Here is a 19,246-nt window from a genome sequence, read left to right on the forward strand (position 1 = left end):
TAATATATTATGGTTCTGAAAGAGGCTATTGTTGGGGAAAGCTGGGTGGAGGATACACAGGAACCCTTTTGCAACTTCTTGTGAGGTCTTGTATAAAAAGTTTTTAAAAATCAACCAAAACAAAACAAAAAGATTCTTCTGCAAACAAATTTGTCTCAACCTGTCTCCGGTGACCTATTAGTCAGAAAAAAGGTTATCTACATTACCTGCAGAGGAAGTAGTTTCCTTTCTATCCCTGCTCGAGGAGATTTCTACCTTACTCACTGCTTCAAGGAGGCAATAAAGGAGGCATGAGGAGTAGGCCGAGTCTACGCAGGTGCAGCATTGGGGCAGAAATGTATTAGGGCTTTTGGGTAGGTGTCACCTTTGGGGAAACAAAGTTCACAAAGCCCATGGTTTATGAGGGTGTGGTGCAGCTGGGCCCAGGCTGAGAATCCCTGAGCACACAATTTATGTCCTATACCTGAAGTGGGCCCTTGATCGACCCAGGGACTGGCATCCCTCTTCAGGGTCAAGGAGAGAAGGAAAGTCAACCTGTCAGGCCCTCTACCTCCTCCATTTATGTTCCTGTCCTCCCCGTCCTGCCAGCCTCCCCCCTGCCAGCTAGACAAAACAGCCTAGCCCTTATTGGCTCACCCATCCACCCAGAGGCTAGAAAGTGTACTCTGAACTGGGTAATGCAGACCGATCATGCTCCGGTGTAATCTTCACTGCTCACTACTCCAGGCCCACCCCTACGCCATGGCCAAGCCCTTCTCCAATTTCCCACCAGGCCAAAGCAAGGCTCTGTTATCAGATAGGGTCTAAAGGTACCTTTTATCTTTTTAAGTTGACCTCTCCTGTTTGTGATTATTCCATTTGACATGACTGTACCACACCTGCTTGGGTCACCAGTTCATCAGAGGTATGTAGAAGAAAGCAATAACACTGTGCTTGTTGGCTGGCTATGTTTAGCTGATTTAGACACTGGTCCTGAGTCTCCAGAAATATGTAAGAGAGATTAATATGAGAGGTAAGGGTCCTCATCTCCATATGCATCTGACACCCACAATATTTCTACTGCTTAGTTATCATGTGTGGCTGATGTGGGAAAGATCTCAGATGGGCTATGAGTAAAGCACTGGAAGAGGGTATCATGAAAGATTGTGGTCAAGCCAGTTCTTCACTGTGACAGGAGTATTGAGAAGTGTTGGGTGAGTATAAGGAATACAAACCAGAGGTAATATGAGACGTGAGAAGACAGAAGGAGGCAAAAGATAAGAAACAGAAGGGAAATGTAGACATAATATTACGTTGAACCATATGAAATAACCATTTGTGTAGGTCAAAAATGGAATATCAACAATTTCATAGTGGTTAGCCTAATAAAAAGAGGCTTGGTATGGTCTCATTTATGATATATTTCAAGAAATAAATAAGCTATGTCATGTCATTGATTAGTTTATTCATTCATTTAGTCATTCAACAATGATTTATTGAGCTTCTACTACATGCCAGGTGCTGGCATTCAGCAGTAAGGAGGACATCCCAAGATCTGTGCCCTCACAGAGTCGACATTCTGGTAGAGAAAGACAGACAATAGACAAATTATATATATGTGTATACACACACACACACACATACACATACACATAAATACATATACACAGACACACAAAAGTTTTGAATATATATATAGTATGTGAGTAATATATGTACATATACTATTACTTTCTATCATAGTGTTATCTAACAAATCTAACATTTTATATATGCATGTATATATAATGTATATTTTAATGTATATATAATGTATGCTTATATATGTATACATATATACACGTATGTATGTGTGTGTATATATATGTATGTACAAACAGATATGTAAAATGTACTGTGAAGAAAAATAAATAGAAAAGGAAGATAGAGAGTGACAGGAGCTATACAATTGTAAACAAGGTCATTAAGAAAGGCTTCATTGATAAGTTGACCTTTGAGCAAAGACTAAAGGAAGTAATGGAGTAAACCATGAGGCTATCTGGAAGAACTTCCAGGAAAAGGAAACACCAAAAGCGTCAAGGTAACGCAAATGCAATGAGCAAAGGGGCGAGTAATAGGAAGTGAATCGAAGAAGTAGTGGGAGCCGTATCGTATAGGGCATTGTAAAGCTTTCGTCTTTTACTCTGAGCGACAAAGGAGCCGTCAGAGGGTTTTGAGCAGAAAACTGTGCTCTGACTTACATTTCTAAAGAAGCACTCTGGCTGTTCTCTTGAGAAGAGACTCTGTAGGAGCAAGGATGGAAGCAAGGAAAGGAGTTAGAAACCGTTATGGTAATTCAGGAGAGAGAGCAGGTGATCGTGATGGAGATGGTGACAAGTGGTCAGATTTCAGGCATATTTTGAGGGTAGAATGAATGGGGTTTGCTGAAAGTCTGGACATGGGATGTGAGAGAAATAGAGAGTCAAGGAAGACTGAAGTTGTTGGTCTGAACAACTGCAAGAATGAAAACCTGAAAGAGTAACATGGGAGAAACTGCGGTAGAAGCAGTTAGGGCAGCATGTGGGGAATAAACTCTGGAGAGTTCAGTTTAGATGATGTTAAATTGGAGCTGTCTGTTAGACACCTAAGAGCCATAATATGATGATATTCATTCCAGAGCCAAGGGCATAAACATTTTCATATATTTATAATTTTTAAGCCCCCTCAAATGATTGCTTATGTGGTTATATAAATATCTAGTTGTTTAAAATTAACTTTATTTTTATGTTAGCCCATATGTTAACATATTCTTTTTCCAAATGCACTGGAATTATAAAAACTGACTGCAAAGAGTGTCATACAAGAATAAGCAAAGGTAGAATTTGATCCAACATATTTTGCATATTAATCAAATAATTTGGGAAATTTTCACACAAAAAAAACGTAAACACATTCTTCCATTCTGGCTAATGTTGATTTCACTTCCAAAGTCATTTGTGTTATGAATACTATGAAAATTAAAAACTATCAATTTCACTTTATTCACATGTACATGAGAAATAAAATCTGGCTTATTCCTAATTTTTTTAAATTCACGAGCTTACATCTGGTGTTCGGTCATGCAGGACTGTAATTTGCTACGCTTATGTTCTCTTCATTTTTTAAGGTTCAGCTTATTTGACTCTCTGGTGTCAGAACAAATGTGTCCAGAGTCTTCCAAAGGTGTGCACATCATCCCTTTTCATTTCACAGAGTCCCAGAGAAGTCAAGATCTGAGCCTGGGGCGCTCAGAACACAAGTTGTACTGACCCCAGGCCAGTGGGTCATGGTAATCATTATGACTGTGGATGAGAGACAAACGGATATGTGAAGCAGAAATACAGTTATATGTATCTCATTATTTCTGTGATTGAACCGGTTCAACTTGGGCATTTTATCCCATCTATCACTTGTTCTGATAGCCTTTTTTTTTTTTTAACTTTATTTATTTATTTTTCCCCCCAAAGCCCCAGTAGATAGCTGTATGTCATTGTTGCACATCCTTCTAGTTGCTGCATGTGGAACCCGGCCTCAGCACGGCCGGAGAAGCGGTGTGTCAGTGCTCGCCCGGGATCCGAACCCCGGCCGCCAGCAGCAGAGCGCGCACACCCAACCGCCAAGCCACGGGGCCGGCCCTATTCCAATAGCCTTTAGGTAAACAATAAAAGGACCTTGGATTTCAATTAGCAGGAGACATTCTTGGATGGCAAAAAGAATGAAAAAAGAAATGAAGGAAAGATGCAATTCAGGATAAAGATAGAATACTTAAGAAAAGAAAGGAAGAAAGGATAGAAGGAAGGATGGAAGGAAGGAGTGAGGGATGGAAGAAAGGAAGGGCGGGAAGGAGGGAGGGAGAAAAGGAAAGAATAAACCAGGGACTCCCCCAAATCCAGCTTTGATTTATTATATTTTCCCCAGTTTTTGGCTGCTTCTTATTTCCTAGCCACTATTGTGCTAGGTAGTCTTCAGATTCTGACTAGGCCGACTTTGTGACTTCTGTCCCTCTATTTCCTCGCACTCACTTTTTTTTCTATTAAGCCTCAGAGAGCTTTAAACAGATAGGCATGCCCATTAACCTAAACATAATATTTTGATCTAAGTGAAAATCCAGAGTGAGTAGCTGCTTGTACAATTAACAGCATACTCCATTTTAACCTCAAGATTACCAGGGATTCCTTCTCATCACCTCCTAAGGAAAGAACAGATTCCTCCCAGTCAGCGAGAACTGTAATAAATCCACAGTCTTATGCTTGGCCTGCTATATGAGAGAATAAAGTGTTTGAATAGAGAAGGCTGCAACTGGTATTTTTAAATTAAATTATCCAGATAATCGCACAATTCTTTATATCATTACGCTAATATACGCATAGACCAAGCTAACGGCTTGTCTACAATGCTAACTTTTTATTCTGCTTAGGTGCGACCACTTAGCTTTCCTGCATTCTTTTTTAGTTGCTAGATTTAAAAGAAAAGTAAGCAAGCAAGCAAAAAGAAAAGCTAGAAAGAAGAAGGAAAGATGAGTGATTTGATCATCACGAACCCCAGAGCCCTGTTAAAAAGTATTTGTACTTTAAAAAATCTTTTTTGCTGAAAGCTTTTTCAGGAGAAATAAATTATACTGACTCTATATAAATAAAAACAGAAAGAGCAAAGACGAACATGAACATATATTACCAATGCCATTCATCACGTATAGTTGACACTTCAATCTAATCCGGCAAATGAAAACACAGAAGTTTATAGAGTTATAGGATGTAAGCAATTTAAACATACCAGGGCACAAGGTCATCTAATAACACCACTAGGAAGATGTTCCCTTTTCTTCTTTTTCTCTCTTTCATCCTTTCGACTCTCTCAAATACTGATTGATATCCGTCTTTTTCATAGGGTGAGGTGATCTTCAAATCGGATAATTAATAGTAGCAGTCCAAATGTTCCTTAACAAGTCCACCTTCTTCTAAAGTCGTAAAATAAAAGGACATTTCATACCATCATATGGCGCAAGGTTTCTCTTTCCATAATAAAGTAATACATTTCTTAACTAATTAGTTCATTAATTTTAAATGTGATTCCCAGTGAAAACTCTTTGAGATAGTTAATCTTTCTTAAAAGTGTGTGAGCTTGTAAAAAACAGTTCTCAGAGCACTGTCACCACTAATCATTAACGGTCTGAATGGGTCAGGAAATACAGAGCTGCAAAAACACATCCCATTTGTTTTTGAAAGCAAACCCCCAAGGCCAGTTTATAACCAGAAATCATATCCATGCCATGCAGATGCTGTGGTAAACTTTACGGTTCCAATTAGGAACGGACAGTTTTCAATGCACTGCTCAAACACTTTGCTAGTCTATATGTAAATACTTCACTAAAACCACTGAACGGTGATGGAGTTCAATATTAATATCGCAAATTAAAGATGACATCTGAATGCCTACTATCCAGAAGAGCGATCAGAGCTCATGGTAAGGCAATAATCAGCAGCTTAAGCAACTTTCAAGCACCATGGGGGAAAAAACAAATGTGATGGAGCTTGGAAATGGCACTGGTGCATGAAGAACATACCATATTAAGGAGCAACTGCTGATTGACCTGGTGATGAAGTGGAGGATATGACCATATGCTTCCATAAAGGACATTTGGAAATGGCTTTGAGATTATCCCCTGAGAGCTCATGACTATTACCTGGTGTAGTTCTATTAATTGACAATATAAACTTTATCTGTAACAGTGAAATAAGCTGTCAAAATACCTGCCTGTTCTCCTGGGAGGAAAAAATTACCTGAATAATTATCACGCCCAGTATATTTTCCCAACGGAAATATCAAAGAGTTATGATGGCTGGATTTCCTTTAAGTATTGTAGTCACCGTCTTGGAAAGAGGAATGGTTTCAATTTTCCTACTCGGATAATTTGGATGGGAAGAATAGGTATATTAACATGGGAATAGGAATGTCAACTTACAGAAGAGGTAAGAGATGAATCAATGAAGAGTTTATAATCCCAAGCAGGAGGTCCTTTGCCATATGCTAAGAATACTATTCTGGGCCTGCTTCCTTTGGTGAGCAATGTTTTACTATCGAAACCAATAATAAAGAGCAGGTAAGGAAGTGTCCCCTCATGGCCCCAGCCATCCCTAAACCCAAGAATCTCCACAAAGGAAACTATGCAGTTCCCAAGACACTGCACCACCATTTGTTCCTTTACATGGGGAAAATGACAAGAAGTGAAGATGAGCACAGATGTAAAGAAATATCATTTCCCTGTGACAGTGTGTGCAGGATCATAAGAATAGACTCTGATGTCAGGCTGCTGGAGGAGAAATCCCAGCTCTGCTGTCTTCCAGCTGTGTGGCCTTGGGCAGGTTACTTAATCTCTCTGTGCTTCAGCTTTCCTCTGTAAAATGTGGCTGCCTCACAGGTCAGGGTCTGGTATAGGCTCTATAGCTACCTCTTATTATTGTCTCCCTGAGCCTAGAACAGTCTAGGGACATGTTTAGGGAGCAAATTAAGAGTCCAACAGTTGTTCTGGCCTCAGTTCATCTTCTCTCTGCTTCAAAAGTCAGAAGGGGAATTTTAAGACTCTCACATAACCCCTTTTGGCTGTGTCCCTGGCTCCACCGAAGAATCCACAGCCTGGGCTGTTGTTCCTGTGAATCTGGGCCCAGGCAAGGATGTTCCTCCCCAGGCACCTCCTCCACCTGGGACAGATACCTGAGTAGCAGGCCGGGGCCACAGGCTCCTCTTGCCCCCACTGCCTTTTTTTGTACCGTGTCTTCCCACAAGTTGCTCTGCTTCCAAGCACAGGGAGATAGACCCAGCACCACACAGAAAATGGAGTCACCCCACTGGAGACCTGGCCCCCACTCTTCCTACATAACTATAGAAAGCACCATCTTGCCTGGTTTCCTGGGATCACCTCCTAAATAAACAATTTGCATTAGAATCCTTGTCTCAGGGTCTTCTTCTGGGGAAACCCAAACTAAGACACTCAATTGGTGTTTTTTTTCTGGTGGAATCGCTAGGGCCTGAAATAGGTTAGGGAACTCCAGTGGTTACATGGCTTTGGGTGTCAGCAGTAGCAATGAGGCAGGCACCTGTCAGCAGGTAAGTAAGAAACGACCATAAACACCAGCATCTTATGCTAATCTTCATGAATTTTATTTATGGCCTACTCCTTGTCTGAATATTCTTTTGCTCCAAGAGGCTTTCAACTCTGAGTGTTAGAAGAAAAGAAACAGCATATGGAAACAGTACTAAGAGAACGTTGCTTTATGCCATAATTGCTGTGAGCGTGGAGGCAGACTGTGAAGAACAGATGCCACGTTGGACTGAGGTTTTCTCACCTGCACCTTTTCCAGGAGGCTGACACAAATGGGAGGATGTGACAGGAGAGCAATCTCCCTGTAACAAGCATCTGCCACAACTGTACAATCCATAACAGCTGTAATTGAGAAAGCAAACAGTAATAAAGGCACATTACCTGGCCTCTGTGAGATCAAACAATGCTCGGGTGGATGGAGGGTACACTTTCATGTCTCCTGAAAAGTCCATATTTCTGAATATCGCTGAACTACCAAGACTTTTCCTAAGGTAAGGTTAAAAAAGTAATTGTGGTTTAGGCTTCTATTTCAAAAGGAGAACAAACTGCTATTTAAATTCTGTGAGAGACCAACAGACGCCCCAAATATAGACAGTGTCTCTGACCCATTGTATAGCAGAAGAAAACTAACGCTGAGCTGTCCATTAATACCTGCCTTGAATTCAGGAGTCGCTGGAGTGGGTAGGCCAGACAGGAGGTATTATTATTTTTTTAATGGCTACTTGAACCAAGATGTTCACGCTAACATTGTTCTTCGGGAAAAAGCTTCCATTTTGTAAGAAGCTTGTCACACTCCAATTAAAAACAGATTTATTGTGAAGGGGTAGTAGAATATCAGTTTCCTTCCACCTGTATTTTGTCAATTGTTGGAAATCTTACATAAAGAAAAAGTTCGAGTCTGAGAAGAGCTTTTTGTAAGTCCAGAGTGGGGAAATATTGCCACTTAAAAAACACCATTTCTGAAAGAAAGCAGAGGTGTCAGAGACAAAGAGAAAAAGAGGGAGACGTGTCAGTCAGTCAATAGTATTTATTGAACACTGACTGGGTAGGGAGAACACAAAGGGCAGAGTATTCTCGCTACTTGACCTCCAGGAGCCTGGAAACTCATAGAAGGGCAAGCATTAACACAAGGAAACACTTTTAAAGCCTACAAGTAATTGCAACTTTAAAGAGTTGTGTGTGAGTGTGAGAGTGAGAGAGAGTGTGTGTGTGTGTGTGTTTAAAAGGAGCTTGAAAGTAAGAAACAGCCATGGTAATGAAATCAGAGAGTAAATGCCGCTGAACACAGGAGAAATGAAACAAGAATACAAATTATCCTGTAGCACTTTTGTCTTTCAGTTGACTCTTCTCTGAGTGTAAATCAGAAGCAGAAATATAGCACAGGATACCTTTCTTGTCATCGGGACGTCGAGTAACTGGCATCCTACCATGTCTGATAGCTAACGCTTCGGAGATATGCATCATACGTATTACCGTTCCACCTCATGGAAGTGATTTGACTTGAAAATGCAATGACAGGGAGCCATATTGGGGAACAGAAATTGTTTACATAATTGCTTGGTCTGTTGGTGAATCCAGGCCTTCATTTAGAATTCATTATTTTATAAACTGCACAAAGGGATTTCCAAGTTGTCAAGCTTGGTTTGTAAAAAATAATATAAAAAGATATGATAAAATGTCTGGCACAAGCTTTTCTGACTTTAATTTTTTTCCCTCCATACTATTCATCTTCCCAGTCATAGCGGGTACTCCATCAGCTGTGATAGCTGCTATTTTCTCTGGATTTAGATCAAACAACCTCAGAACATCCATCAGGGCCATTTTTACATCCTTTCTCCTTTGATGCCAAACCCCAAAGATTCCCCATCATGTATAGTCTGCAAGTTGTTGGACTGACAAGCATTAGTAACCTTGGAATGTCACCCAGACACCAGCTTCCATCCTGGAGGAGGCTAATGAATTTTGCTGCAACCAACTTGGTCTTGAAATGATTTTTCTTTAGGTCACCTTTCATAGTTAAAATAGTTTGCTTTCTTACAGTTTACTTTTTGTCTGCCAAGTGAGAGTGGCAGAGAGGATTGAGCCCGAGGACAAGCAAGTCTGGAGCAGACATTCTGGTATCTACTTTTAACACTATTTTTTTTAATCACCTGCACAAAATTCTAATTTCTTAGTGTCCTCATCTGCTAAATATGATTATAAAAGTATAGTCCACAATTTAGAGTTTTCAACTTTTTAAGCTTAAGATCCCCTTTAAAAATAAATACATATAATATACATACATTTAATATATTTTTAATATATGTATAAGAAATTAGAGTTTTGCTCAGATGATTAAAAAATATACAGTGTTAAAAGCAGGTATCAGAATTTTGTTCTCCAGACTCTCTTGTCCTCGGGCTCAATCCTCTCTGCCACTCTAACTCCGCAGACAAAAAGCAAAGTATGAGAATACAAACTATTTTAACTATGAAAGGTGACCTAAAGAAAAATCATTTCACACACACACACACACACACACACACACAGACTCCCATGTGGAATTAATTATTCGTTCGGTATATCTTAAAGGAGAAAATGCAGAGTGGCATAAAGCTAACAATAAAATTTTCAATGAATTTGTGTTTTATTAAGCATAATAGCAACTCCACATAGTCTTTAACAGGATAGTACACACACGTGTGAGACATATCAATTGTCAATGCAATTTTGGCCTGCATAAAAACTTGCCTGTCTTCAAAATCACTGAGTGCCACAGATTTAAGAACTGCTGGTCTAGGGCTGTAATACGCAGCAAGTAGTTCTGGGTCTGTAATGTGCTCATGGAGAGAAGAGTGTTAATGTGCCCCAAGTCAAGTGTTCAAATTCAGGATTCACGCATTTTTGTAATTAATAATTGTTGAAGACTAACCACATGCATTTCACCACTGTTTACCCACCCATTGCTCAGAGCAGAATAGACCTCAAAATTTCAAATACAAATAAATGAATGAATATAACCTAAGTTTCTCTCCCTCTCTCCAGTTTACAGCTACTGGTGGAGTTACCTGAAAAACTGATATCATCACTGGCTTGTGCCCTCACCAGCATCTTGCACGCCTTTGGGCCCTGGAAAACCCACCCACCCGGTATTTCTGCGTCTTCACCACGCGGCTCTCACGTGCGAGTCCTTTCCCGGTGTCACTCCAGTGGCGCCCACAGATCCACTTGAGGGCGCCAGCGCCCTCCACGAGAAGCCGCGCTCTCCCAGGGCTTCCAGGCGGCAAGCTGGTCATGGCCGAGGACTGTCGCGTTGCCTGACGACCTCTGATGGACGCTTCGCCGTGTTTGTCACAGGAGAGGAGGGACTGCCTCTCTTTACCACTTTGCGTCGCTCTGTATCAGCGAGGCGTCCAAAGAGCAGACGTCTCACCTAACCCCGCATGAAAACAGCTCCCTCAGCTTCTCCCGCAGCCAGTATTCCACGGAGCTCAGGAGCAAGAGCTGAGGACCTCATATCTGAAATGTGTCCCGTGCAGTCCTCCCAGTCCTTGCCTCCCCCACGCCCGCCCCCCAGCCCGCTCCCCAACACCTCCTCTTGGGGCAGTTATAGTAGTGTCTCTCAAACTTGGACGCATGGAAATTACCTGGGGATCTTGTTAAAATGCAAATTCTGATTTAGTAAGACTGCCCTGGGCCTGTTTTTTTCATTTATCGGGGCTACCACTAGGCACAAAATTTAAGGGGGTGACAAAAAACTCAATAATCAAAATAAATAATATTTTAATGCAACATTAATAATATTTAATGCAATATTTTGAAATATTTTATTACAGTTAAATTATTTTAGTATTACATTAAAATTATGTTGATATTAACTATTACATGTTACTATAATAAATATTTATATAAATATTTCATTAATACAATATTTAAAATAATGCAATATTTTGAAAAATACAAATTAATACCCAAAAATCCATGATGAACAAAATAGTCAAATTTTAAATGCAGGATTAGAGATCCCAAGCGATGTCGATCAGACCACATTTTCAGCAGTAAGTCCCCACAGTCAAAAACATTTTAATTTCCTCTGAGAGGTAACACCCTCCGTTTTACCAATTATGCACCAATCTGCTAATCCAGGTGCACTAGGACCACTGACATATGTACAACATCTCATCTCATCCTTACACAGCCATGTAAAGTAATTATAATTAGCTGAGGAAACATACTCTAGAGCAGTGGTTCTCAACTGGGGAGGAACAATTTTGTGCCCCTGGGCGGACCTAGCAATGCCTGGAAATGTTTTGGGTTGTCACAAGATCTGAGGGGTGTACTGACATCTGGTGGGGAGATGCCAGTGATGCTACCAAGCATCATACAATGCACAGGACAGCTCCCCATAACAAAGAATTATCTGGCCTAAAATATCAACAGTGCCAAGGTTGAGAAATCCTGCTATAAAAATAGGGTGCCACGTATAGATTATACTACAGATGAGAGATGTCATAACTGAGTTTGAACTCAAGTTTTTCTGACTTTTAAATTTTTTTCTATTCATCCTCTTTCTTCACCAGAAAGAAAGCGTTTCTACTTCTAACTCTGGGCATTGACTTAGTCACAGTAAATAAATAATACCTCTTTCTGTATAAAGGTACAATATAAGAAAATCAATGTTCTTAGAGGAACAGCCCATTGGGTGACAAATAGAAAATGTTAGGAAGAGTCGATACATGTTACTAATTTAGAGCCAATTAAGGATGCAAGCCCATTGTGGTTCTGCAGAAAGTTGACTTCAACTGTGTTTAATGAAAGTAAATCTCACACCCCGTTCTTTGGTGTGGAATTTGGAAAGCTTAACTTACCCTGAAATTTTGCAGCACCTTAAATTTAAAGCCCGTAGAAACTCCTCTAGCTCTCTAAAAAATTTTTATTTCTATCAGTTGATTCATAATATCAGATGCAAAAAAATTGCTTAGAAGTGTCATTTAAACGTGTGAGTATATGGGGCCGTCCCGCCACTTAGCGGTTAAGTGCATGCGCTCTGCTACTGGCAGCCTGGGTTCGGATCCCAGGCGCAGCGAGCACTGCCTCTCTGGCCATGCTGAGGCAGCGTCCCACATACAGCAACTAGAAGGATGTGCAACTATGACATACAACTATCTACTGGGACTTTGGGGAGAAAAAGGGGGGGAGAAAAGGGAGGAGGATTGGCAATAGACGTTAGCTCAGAGCCGGTCTTCCTCAGCAAAACGAGGAGGATTAGCATGGATGTGAGCTCAGGGCTGATTTTCCTCACAAAAAAAATAAATAAATAAATGTGTGAGTATATGAATTAATGAAACATGAACATAACATTTTCATTTCATAATAATGTTTTAGGAGTATTACAAATGACGGGATCCAACCTTACTCTGTACCCCTTGTGATCACAAAGCTCCAGGGTGTAAAATAACTATAAATGGTTTGAAAGATCTTAAAGCAAATTTTGGCTGCTCTGTACAAATATTTAAATATAAATGTACTATATTAGTTAATAATTATTGCAGAGCTATGGACTGACGATTTGCATATTGTCTTTGAGCTCCAAAGACACCCTTCTATGATCTGCTCTGTGATGTCAGGGCTGGGGTTCTACGAACTACATTTCCCAGGCTCCCTTGACGTCTACGGTCTGTTAGGTTCTCTAACGCAAGTACAGGAAATTGAAAGGTGGAAGGAAGGGAGAAGGTATTTCTGTCTTGTTCTCCAGCTTCTGGACGCCACTGTTCCAGCCTCCGGGTTCCTTTGGCACTCCTAGCACAAAACATGTTGTCCCCCTTCAGGGGACCGACACCAGCTGTGGGGTGAGCTAGGGACCTCTCCTGAACTCCTAGGTTCTGATGACCTCGTCTCTTTTGTTCCCCCAGGCCTAGATATGATAGTTGCTCCCATCAGTTACTAATACAGTCGTCCCTCGGTATCCGCGGGGGATTGGTTCCAGGACCCCCTGCAGATACCAATATTTGCGGATGCTCAAGTCCCTTAATCGGCCTTGGTTCTGCATCCGCGGATTCCGCCAACCGCGGATCGTAAACATAGTAGTACACGATGCGCGGTTGACGGAATCCGCGAACGCGGATCCCACGGATACAGAGGGCTGACTGTTAGGGCTACTTCAGCATTTCCTAATGCTTTTTGAGATTTCAAACTCCTGTGTAAATAATTCCCTGTATGAAATGCTTTCTGCTTGAAATACCTATTCTGGCTTCTATTTTTTTGACAAGAACATAGAAATATGATATTATAACAATAAAAATATAGAATATATAAGATATAAAAACAAAATGCATGCAAGAGTGCTGATTCCACCTTTTTATATACAGCTTATCAGTTGTGCATTTCTCAGTGACCCTACTAGAAATAACATACGTACTATTACATTGCATGCTCGGAACAGAATAGGCTCATAAAAGGGGTATATTTCTTTGCCATTTATACTTTGTTTTTTACCCACCAGAAGAAGTTGAAGATTAGGCAGATCAAAATTATTTAAACAAAAAAAACAAATTCCAGCTGTTTGACCAAAAGAAACAATGTCTGGAATGTATTTCAATAATGTATCTCAACCAGATGTTAACTAGAGTTTTCTTCTCTTTAAGGAGCAATGATGCCTGTCTAAGAGAAACACTTTAATCATCCCACATTCCCTTTGGGACTATGGAAAATTGCCACTTGCAAATGCTGCAGGCCTAATTGATCATGTGTGAGTATGTATATGTGACTGTGTATAACTTATGTTATTCTATTTCTGACTTGCCTATTTATTTTTAACAACTTCTCTGTTTTTCTATACATCCTGGATGTCTTAAAGAAACTTGAATATTTTGGCAGCCTGGCTTCAGTTTTCTAAATTATACTATGCCGTAACTGTGTTTTCCCTAAAACACAGAATCCTAGGAATGTTGAAATTTTATGAATATTCTGACAATCATTTTATTCCATACAAACACAGCAATTAGTGATTTTATATCAATTTCAATGACCTTCGGTATGTAGGTAGAAGATAGATAAATGTCTGTATCTTTATAAAGCCAGTTAGACATCTTATAAAATATAATACCTTATTGTCCATAGTATTCGTGTTAGAAGGAAATGTTTTCTTGTCTTCATTCATGTGACTGCATTGAGTGAGGTCTGCAGTTAAAAGAACTGTTTACACTGCCAATTTCTGCAGGTACCAGTGGTCCAACACTGAACTAACCCGTGAATACAGAACAACATCTTGGATGTTAGTAGGAGTATCAAGGGAACATAAGATATGGGCCCTGCTCTATTAATCAATAGTCTCTAGCAGGAAGAGATGGGATAATAATGTGTATTTATATCAGTGTGATGAACTTTGTAAATACATGCACATGTGGAGGGCTCTTTGTGCTGCACTCAGACATACTGGCATGATAGATAGTTCATGGTGGCCGTGTGGAAGTTAGGGGAATAATCACAGTGAATTGTGATATGAGTCTGTTGTCTTAGCCTAAATTCCTCCCAGGAGAACAAAGCCTGAGACCTAGGCTTTTGTGCAGGTAGTTTATTTTGGAAAGTGATGCCAGGGACCAGGAATGAAGGACCAGGGAGAGTGAAACCAGGGAGGAAGAAAGGGCAAATCCCTTTCTGTGGACAACGGGAGCCCTACCCTGTGGGTACCTTCTGAGTGGCTGCATAGAACAGTCCACCCAAAGGATATAGGGAGAAGCATTGATCTATTGGCTCTAGGCTCTCCCTTGAATCTCTTTGGTTAGGAGTTGCCCCTTGAGAGTTAACTCCTTCCAACTGCCAAGGCCGAGGATGTCCCATACCACAGCACAAGGAGCCCAGGGCAGGTGAGGGAAGTGGTGCTTTCAGCATAAAATGGGTCGTCAGAGCTTGTGCAGACCTGTTCACAGTAGCCACGGCTACGGCAGGGAGCAAGACCGAGAGGACACAGGGCAGTGCCCAAGTGGAGTCTGATAGAACCACAAGTCTCCAACAGGGTTAAGCAAGAAAGTCTTCTACAAAAGAGATTTGGCCCTCTATGCTATAATCAATGCTTTCTTAAGGAAGTACCTGTCAATAGGTCCTGGTTTATATTTTCTTATCTTTGTAAACCATCTCATTTTCCCAGACATTTCACTACTAAGAACTAATTTTATGTAAGTGATATGTCCTCGACTTTGAAGAAAGGGAATCTTTCTTGTCTTTTTTTAGTCTGGCTAGGATTTTAATCCTTATTGTTTACCATAACTACCCACAGGGCCACTCCTACCTTGGGTGGGGGGCAAATATTTTTTTCAAAGAGCCACTGTCTATATGAACAATTTGAGTTACCTAAAATCAGACTGTTAGCACCATTCTGATGGCCCATACAATCCTTTAAAAGAAATACTGAACTAGGGCAAGAATGATTTTGCTCACCAGGCTGCCCTCCAGGAACTGGCAGCTGGCCACAGGACTCCAGGACAAGCCCACCAGCGTGAGTCCGGGAGCTCCTCAGGGCATCTGGCTGACCCCACACTTGAGGGATGGAGGGAGAGGATTGGAGAGTACCTCAAAGAGGAGCAGGGGAGCCCAGGCCCACATAGCAGTGGTCTGGCTCACGGTGTCTGGCTGGATGCACTGCCACTCTGGCTGGTCCCAGCCACCAGAGGAGGACTTAGATGATTTTGAGGAAGGTGCTCCAAAACCCAAGGGGAAAGAAGGCGGGAGGAACTGAGGGCCCCTTGGCCCAGATCCCAGAGCTTTTTCCCGGGCCTAAGGACAGTATTAGTTCTCCTAGTCACCTGCTTTTCCAAAAGCATCTTTTCTAGCGACCAAATCACTGTTATTCTGGCAGACTAAACTCTTGGAGAAATGGACTTTTTCTTTGTGTGCTAATGCCAAGCATTTATAAATTGGGCTTCATAAGATGCAGAAATATGTATATATATTGGAAACCTGTTTTTATCTGCAGTACAACCAAGGGGCAACTCATTAGCAGCATTAAAACACCATCTTCATGCTTTATATATTACTCTCCAGACATTCATATTCCACTTAGAATGTACTCCTGGTTTGAACAGAGTGGAATGCATCTGATTTTCAGTTGATCCATAATAGAATCTGTAGGTAACACTGTGTATTTTCTTCTTTTCTTTATTTTTAAAGATGCCTCTTTATTATTTTAAGACTTGGTTAATATTTCTTACACCCTGTATTTATATCACTGATTCTACAGAAAACCACATTATTAAGGTCAGACAATGGAGATATTGTCACATATACCCTTTCTTAAGAAGACAGCATTAATACTGCTGTTACTGTTGAGCTATTCCTGTTTCCATGAGGTTAACATATAAAAATGTATTATTCATGAAAGAAAATGCATTTCATATATTTTGCCAATTGTTATGATTGTTCTAGAGGGGGAAATAAATGAAAACGGTGGTAGTTGTAGAAATGCTTCCTTATTGAGAACTTAATATACAATACCAATTTACACTACTTACCTTCTTCTACTTTAAACCTTCCATTAAACTGCAAAGCTTGATGTCAGCTAAACTCTGTAAATGTTAATTTAAGGTCAAGGTGCTCCCGGGAAGCATTTGAATGCTTAAAGCAGAGCCCAAGAAAACTTCTTTTCAAAGATTTATGGGATGATATGTCTCCTTTCTGAAAAATAGGAACTCTATTTCTACTTTTTCCAATCATTTTCTATTTCAAGCTCTAGGACACACTTTCTTTTATGGATCTTTCTGAGATATTTAATAGCATTCTGGAGATGTTAAAATGCAAATTTTTTCCATGTGTAATGTGTAGTGTCTCTCCAATTTAAACTTCATTTAGTAATGCCGAACGCTTTGTATAGTGAGGAATGAATCATCCATAACTCGGGAGCACCTTCGTCCATAAAGATAGCCAAAACACAATCACATCATTTTCGATATCCAAATTATCACGAGATAGGGTTTTGAGCCAATAATCACGTTTTCTGAAACTAAATCACATACCAAAATGCATTTAAGGTTTGGTTCAAAGAGGCCCAGGGTCCATTTTAATTTGTTGCCTAAGTTACTGTATGGAATAAAGTTGGGCATACAGGAATCTAACTATGGTCTCCTTTTTTAGACTGCTAAAATTTCTTTCTTTTTATTTTCCCCCAAAGCCCCAGTAGATAGTTGTACGTCATAGCTGCACATCCTTCTAGTTGCTGTGTGTGGGACGTGGCCTCAGCATGGCCGGAGAAGCGGTGCGTTGGTGCGCGCCCGGGATCCGAACCTGGGCCGCCAGTAGCTGAGCGCGCACACTTAACTGCTAAGCCACTGGGCCGGCCCAGGACTGCTAAAATTTCTTTCAACAGGTATCTGGAATTTTGCGGGGGAGTGGTGAGAGGGAGCAGCACAGTTTATTATTTGCCTGGAAGCCACGACACCACTTCATTCTATGCATGAATGTGAGATGTGAGAGTGAAGTCTCCCAAGGAGAAAGGAGGCATCATCACATATTCATACCTCTTGCTGGGATATGGACTAGACAGGCCAAAGTTTACTGACTCTCCTAGGAAGCCCCCACCACTTCCTGGTCAAGGAAGGCAGGTGGACATGGTCCCTTTAGCATTTTGTATAACATTTGCTATAACACCCCATCTCCTATGGCAAGTGATGAAAGGCCAGCAAACATATAGGCTATCCAGAGGTTTATTAGATGGCTTGACACCACAGCTTTGTCCAGAAAGGGATGATGTTATTTAGGCAGGACAATGAGATTTTTCTCTCAGAAATTTCAAAGTGAAAAAAACCCAAAAAACAGAAAACAGAGTTGAGCAATTAGCAGAGGGGTTGAAGGTGAAAGGATACACAGAGAAGGCTGTTTGCAGAGACCATGAGGTAATAAAGGTTATAAATGAGCAGAAGCTCTAAAAATGCCAGAGTCATAAAGAAGAAAATGGGCATTAGAGAGAAATCCCTCATAAACATGAGGAGAAAGAAGTTAAGTCGTGTTAATTACAAAATACCAGAATACAAACCATCTCTATGAGGCCTAGCTGTAAGCCTTTTCCTAATTCCCTGAAATACTTGCTTTCTTCATTCCCTGTTTTTTCACAGTAAGTTTCTTGTTAATTGAGATAACCTGAGTTCTTTGCACAGGAGCAACAGAAGGGGGCATGCTGGTAGCTTAGGGAGCTTCCAGCTAAGGCTTGGAAATTAACTAATGAACCCTTATCTTCTGATGCAGGACTCTTGAGATCACTCTTGAGACAAGAGGTTGAATCATGCAGACTTAACAATAGTCATTGCATTCCTTGGGAAAGTTCTGTCTAAATAGCACCTCTTTTTTCGTGGGGCTGGGAGCAGCTGGAGGTGTGGGTATGACTTGCACAGCAGCAACAGGAATCCAGAGAGATGCAGAGTAACTGCTACCCCGAGGACCTGGGGGAAGAATGCCAGTCCTAGACTTACCCTAATTGACGCTGTGAGGCCTGGTTTTCTAGACAAAAGTGCATCTCGAGGCCTCTACCCTGGTTATCTGAGCGTGGAAGAAAGACTCCAAGAAGCAACAGTCTCTTGGAGGCCTTGACACTACAGCTTTGCTGCAACCAGTGTTGGCTTCCCATTAGGAACTCATTTTCTAAGGGAAAATCTGGTCTAAAATAATTAGAGTCAAGAGGGTAGGAGTGAAATTCCAGTGAACTCATCCAGCCTTGTTTGTGAAGTGGTAGGATGTGGTAGAAAGAACCTGGGGTAAGAATTGGGAACCTACTTGTACCTGAGAGCACCTCATTTCACTTCTCAGGGCCTCAGTTTCTTCATGGGTAAAATTGGGTGGTGGGATTAGATAAACATTAAGAACCCAATTCTAAAAGCTGAGGGTCCCTCATTTGACCCTGACACCTCCACAGGTTTGAGCTCTGCTCTCCCTGGCACAAACTCAGGGATGGAAAGGAATATTTTTCTGACAAGAGGTTTGTAATTGTTGGCTTTAATCACCATACAGTAACTTCCAAGGTTGTGGATACGTATGTAAATATTGAGTCATAGCCTGCTCAGATTCTATAATATTTTGGCCTAATCAAATGTATAAGATGCACATGTATGAGAAAGGGTATAATTCTCTTTAGTAAGCCATGTAAACAGCAGCCTATGGGGCAGGCTGGAAGGGCCAGGGAATTGACTC

At 40.9% G+C, this 19,246-nt stretch overlaps 1 long non-coding RNA gene across 4 annotated transcripts in view; it reads left to right on the forward strand.

The window, feature by feature from the left end:
• Positions 1-10,867, forward strand: part of LOC147916106 (uncharacterized) — a 99,965-nt gene extending 89,098 nt beyond the window's left edge. For all 4 annotated transcript variants that reach the window (XR_015553405.1, XR_015553406.1, XR_015553408.1 and 1 more), the window contains one exon: positions 10,121-10,867. This is a non-coding gene — a long non-coding RNA (uncharacterized LOC147916106). The remainder of the gene's footprint in view (positions 1-10,120) is intronic.
• Positions 10,868-19,246: the final 8,379 nt, after the last annotated feature.

The sequence above is a fragment of the Ceratotherium simum genome, chromosome 10 (assembly GCF_057802395.1).
Source record: "Ceratotherium simum simum isolate JZ-2026a chromosome 10, ASM5780239v1, whole genome shotgun sequence".
Lineage (NCBI taxonomy): Eukaryota > Metazoa > Chordata > Mammalia > Perissodactyla > Rhinocerotidae > Ceratotherium > Ceratotherium simum.